This window comes from Octopus bimaculoides, chromosome 2 (genome assembly GCF_001194135.2).
Source record: "Octopus bimaculoides isolate UCB-OBI-ISO-001 chromosome 2, ASM119413v2, whole genome shotgun sequence".
Taxonomy (NCBI): Eukaryota; Metazoa; Mollusca; class Cephalopoda; order Octopoda; family Octopodidae; genus Octopus; species Octopus bimaculoides.
In genome coordinates, this window is record NC_068982.1 from 17,080,444 (window position 1) to 17,086,639 (window position 6,196).

A 6,196-nucleotide genomic window follows, 5' to 3' on the forward strand; every position below is an offset into this window, starting at 1 on the left:
GTCGGCATCGGAGTCGGAGGTGCCAATAGTACAGGAGTCGGAGTCAGAGTCGGCATCGGAGTCGGAGGTGCCAATAGTACAGGAGTCGGAGGTGCCAATAGTACAGGAGTCGGAGTCAAAGTTTTTTTGTTTCGACACCACAGCACTGATGATAACAGACTCACGCACACCAAACCGACTCTTTGCTAGATACCTCCTTCCGTTTCACACATCTACTCACCACAACCATTATTATATCGACCCACCTTACACACCAATAAACAAACACACTTTTACGAACTTTACCAATACTATTAGCAGACAGAATTAAAATTTACAGAATTCAACAACTTCATGGTTACCTACGTAGACACCAAAGTACAGTAAAACCTTACTTTAGGAGGACCCGTTTTACGAGACCCCGAGTTTACGAGTTTATTTAATAAATATAAACAGGTTAAACAACCATTTTGTGTGTGTGACAACGTCTCAACATATGACGCAACACTGGTTTTGACGCGTCTACACAGCTGCATATAACGACGGGGTAAAAATGACGGCATAAAATGTCATTGCTACTATGGGAATTTATTGCTCTGCTTTACGAGTTTTCGCCTTTCGAGCGGTCTCCAGGAACGTTCCTTCCAATCACTGTTGTAAACAGTGGAAGAGAGCTAGAACGTTAAAATGTTGTGTGCATGCACAGCAGAGTTCAAGGTCAATCTGTGCACAGCGGCTTCACTCTGCGTTCTTTAGCTTCGTTACTATGGCAACAGTCTAGATACTTATTGATCAAACCTCGAATATATATATATATATAGCAGAAGCAACAGAGTGACTCAAGGGCCGAGAGTTTCGTGCGTTGGCACTTATCAAACTAGTTTACTGCTCTATTTAACATTGTCCCAAAAGAGATCAAACATGAAAAAGATCCCATCACCTTCAAGTGAATCCCGGACAAATTTCTTCAAGAGGTACCAGATAAGCTACCCATACCGGAATACGTCTCAGTCAACAAAAACTCCCTGGCTGGATGGGCCATGGTGCCACAAAACTTGGCTTTAAAATGATTTAAAAGATTCTATATGGCCTAGGTCAATCTTTGACCGAAACATATCTAAGTTATCAAAAATGAGTTGTACAAAATAATAATAATAATAATAATAATAATAATAATAATAATAATAATAATAATAATAATAATCATCATTATTATTATTATTATTATTATTATTATTATTATTATTATTATTATTATTATTATTATTATTAATGAAAGAAAGGAAGATAGATTTCGCACCATTCTTTATTTGGTACGATAGTCCCTTCGACTCATCCTGCGACTGTACGTTATGGGTAAGATTTTGTGCATCTAATAGTGTTACACATTAGTCCAAAATAGCGCGTGTGTGTGTGTGAACAAAAATCACCCAGGAGATATAGCTCAGAGTGGACAGTGGAACGTATTTAAACAATATAGTCAAATGTAGGTATGTCAACTATCTTAGAATGTAAATTCCTTGATTTATTGAAATTATCTTTGCTCTTAGAGGATGTTTCGTAATTTCCAAATGGTAATTAGGACTACCTCCATTTGGCAATAAGTATGTTCTTTCTTTAATGGCATGTCAGTTTGGGAGAAATTTTGATTCTTCACATTCTCTCTCCTTCTCAAGTGGAGCGGGTCTTAATTGCCATTTGGTAATTAGGATATGCCCTTTAGACCAGGAGTGATGGCGGCACATAAAATGCACCAAGTACACCGTTGAAGTGGTTGGCATTAGGAATGGCATTCAGCTGTAGAAACCATGCCAAAACAGGCTGGAACCTGATGAGACTCCTGGCCTTAACACTTACTGTCAATCCATGCCATCATGTCATACGGACTTTAAATGATTATATAGATAGATAAATAGATAGATAGATATCTAATAAGGCGACGAGCTGGCAGAAACGTTAGCACGCCGGGCGAAATGCTTAGCGGTACTTCGTCTGCCGCTACGTTCTGAGTTCAAATTCCGCCGAGGTCGACTTTGCCTTTCATCCTTTCGGGGTCGATTAAATAAGTACCAGTTACGCACTGGGTCGATATAATCGACTTAATCCGTTTGCCTGTCCTTGTTTGTCCCCTCTGTGTGTAACCCCTTGTGGGTAGTCAAGAAATAAGATAGATAGATATATAACCTTGCAGAAAGTATAACGCATAAATGAATATGAATTATTTAAGTAAACATTTTTTTTTTTTTTTTTTTTTGTAAAAAAGATCAGATAATGTCAGTTTGATATTTAGCAACATATTTACAACTGAAATTACCCAACAGAAACGACTGACTAAAACTGGAAATAATCCCAAAACATAATACGCCAAAACGACACACAACAGGTACATAACTCACTGTCAAACAACTAAACAAAGAAGCAACAAAAAAAGGCGTGGCTATTGGATAAGAAGCTTGCTTTCCAAGCACGTGGTTCTAGGTTCAGTTCCACTGTGTGGCACCTTGGACAAATGTCTTCTACTATAACCTCGGGCCGACAATAGCCTTGTGAGTGGATTTGGTTACACGGAAACTAAAAGAAGAAAAAGAAGACTGTCGTGTGTGTGTGTTTGTGTATTTGTGTCTGTATTTGTCCCCCCACCGCCGCTTAATAACCAGCGGTTCAGCAAAAAAGACCGATAAATTAAGTACCAGACTTTCAGAAATTAGCCCTGGGGTCGATTCGTTCGACTAAAAACACTCAAGGCTGTGACCCAGTATGGCCACAGTCAAACAACTAAAACAAGAAAAAGATATAAGATAAAACTACAGAAAGATTACCAGCATTTGTATACAGAATAAACCTCAAAGAAATGGAATAAGTAGCAGTATCGATAAAGATGCCGTTTAACAATAAAAAGCTTATATAACATAGTCACTCCAACACGACACAAACGCCCTCAACAAACATTCAACTACTAGACAAAATAAACAGGAGCACAAAAGATAGAAAAACACACCTTATATCTGAGTCAGAATGTAGACTCATTCCTCGCACCTGACATCCATAAAGTAATATAGAGATATTTAAATCAGAGGGGAAAATAACCTGTTCGGTTAAAACCGATTCACACACACTTAGCACACCTTGAGCCGGAAAGAATGACAGCAGTGATGTAACCAGTAATAAAAGAAAGCGAGCGACCTCTCCCTTCGAGCACATTTTCCAAAATTGGAGTTAAAAACTGCTTGATATGTATCACGTGTTTTTTTTTTATGTGCTCACTCCTCCTAACTTTAAAACCTGGCTAAGCCCCTGAATAGCAATACTCACTAACATACGTGGGGTACTGAAAAGCTCCTGGTTTTAAGGGCAACGCGAAAGACCTTGTTGGAGACCCAACATTCAGAGTTCTTTTATATGGCTTAGAAAAAACTTCCGTGTTATTTTACAAAACCGCTGCAATATGTGAATCTGAGAGGGAAATATGTTGAGTAAAATCATAATTAACTGATTCTCCTGTATTTCCTTTTACTCAAAGCCCCACCCTCGTATAAAATATATGATCAATCAGATAAAATTGCTTAATATGTACCACGTGCCTTTTTTTTAATGTGCTCATTCCCCTCCCTAACTTTAAGAACCTTGTTACGCCGCTGAATGTGGTGAAGACGCATGGCTCAGCGGTTAGAGTATCGGGCTCAAAAATCATGAGATAGTGAGTTCGATTCCCGGACTGGGTTGTATGTTGTGCTCTTGAGCAAGACACTTTATTTCACGTTTCTCCAGTTCATTCAGCTATAGGAAACGAGTAGCGACGTCACTGGTGCCAAGATGTATCGGCCTTCTTTGCCCTTCCCATGGATAACATCAATGATATGCATGGGTGACTGCTGGTATTCCACAAACAACCTTGCTCGAAATCGTGCTTCGGAGGGGAACTTTCTAGGTGCAATCCCATGGTCATTCATGACCGAAGAGGATCTTTACTCTTTACGCCCCTGAAAGACAGTACTCACCAACACATACAACTAACCCTACTCGTACAATGAACCAAAGAGGGTGTCTCTGCTACGTGGTCGATTGACCAAACACAGATGATACATATGCACCCATTCATTGTATATACAATCAATGTCAGTAAAGCTTCTCACTCAATTTCTCTTTATACATTTAAGCACAAAAAGCTCAGCAACTATTTATGTTGCTTGGCCTACAAGAAACAGTAGCCAAATCATCTTCAAATTACACTCTACTATGCAAAACTATTGGCTCATCCCATAAATAATGCAGTTTTTTCAATTGCATAAACAAAAAGTTGGAGGGGGACGGGGTAAACTACCTGTATCAACTTACTATAAAAGCAGGTAATAATTTTACCTGGTGTACTTATTCTTAGTGCAAGTTTTGAAGAGTGAAGTGCGATTTTAACAGTTATTTTTCAATGCTATAATGGAAGTGACGAAGGAGCATTTTCAACATATTTTGCTTTATGAGTTCAATAAAGGCAACAACGCAACGGAAAGTGCGAGGAACATTAATGCAGTATATGGGGGTCGGATAATAAACGTAAGCCAATGTCAACTGTGGTTCAGGAAATTCAGAGCCGGAAACTACAGCCTAGATGACAAGCCTCGTCTTGGAAGATCTGTAGAGCTCTAGAAGAACGTCTAGAAAACCCTAGTGGAGCAAAATCCCATCGTAACTGTTGAGGAACTAGTAGAGAAGTTTGGATTTGGTCATTCAACCATTCATTGACACTTGCGTGCCATCGGAAAAGTCAGCAAACTAGGTCAATAGGTTCCTCACAAACTTTCTGAGTCTAATCGTACGCAGAGAGTGAATGCGTGCTCTTCTTTGCTGTCATGTCTCCCGAATGAACCTTTTTTTTTTTTTTTGAATACCGGTACCCCAGGCTAAAGAAGGTCTTCACCAACGTAAGGTGTTGTTATCTGTTTAGTGGGATATGAAAGGTTTAGTCTACTTCAAACTTTAAAACCCAAACCAAACGATAACAAATGAGATCTACTACGAGCAGCTTGAGCGGCTCAAGTCAGCGCTAGAAGAAAAACAACCATCTTTGGTTTCAAGACGAAAGGTGTTCTTTCATCAGGATAATGCTAGGCCACACACAGCGAGGATGACATTCCAAAGGCTGGAGCAGTTTGAATGGGAAACGACGCCCCACCCACCATATTCGTCAGACATTGCCCCATCTCACTATCATTTATTCCGCAGTCTTCAAAATCATTTGAACGGAAAAATTTGAATTATGAAGACGAGATCAGAACAGTACTGGAGGAGTATTTTTCGTCACGGACAAGTGAATTTTGGAAGCGGGACATTGCAAGTCCACCAGATAGATGGAAGAGCACCGTAGAAAATGAAGGAGAGTTATATTTTAGATTTAAAAAAGAACTTTGTTTATCTTAATTTTGAAAGATAAAGGAAGTATTTTATAAAAACCGCATTATTTATGGGATGACCCAATATATCAACTAATGTAATAGTAGATGCACTTTGTCTGAAATAATGTAGTTAAATAGTGGATAATATAATTCTACCAGACAATTCTACCAGACACACTGTAACTAAATAAAACAGGATATGGTCAAGTCAAGGATTGGATACTTTCGATGAGAGGTTTGCTTAATCAGAGGAGGCTTGAGGCTGTACTACCGCCACCACCACTACTACTACCACTACTACTACCACCACCACCACCACCATCACCATCACCACTACTACTACTACTACTACTATTACTACCAACACCACTACTACTACCACCACCACCACTACTACCATCACCACCACCACTACTACCACTACCACTACTACTACTGCTGCTGTTACTGCTGCTGCTACTACAACGCCAACTTGTAAATCAGTGTCACATTAATTTACGTTACAAAAATTAACATTTGTAGTAGCAATGCGGATATATCAAGGAGGAGATACTATGTCCAATAAACAATATCTGGTTCTATTCCTTAGTAGACATGCACTAACAAATGACATTAAAAAAAATAGAAAGAAAACCCCGCAATAAAATTCCCAATATTAATGATGCAGTAGGAGGGGACTCCATAGGTCCAAGGCCTGGAATTTGGAAGGAGAGAATAGTCGATTATATGTAGCCCAGTACTTGCTTGATAAGTTTTATATTTTTGATGCCAGACAGAAAGAAAGCAATGTTGACCGTGACGAGGTTTTGAACCCAGAACGTAAAGAGCCA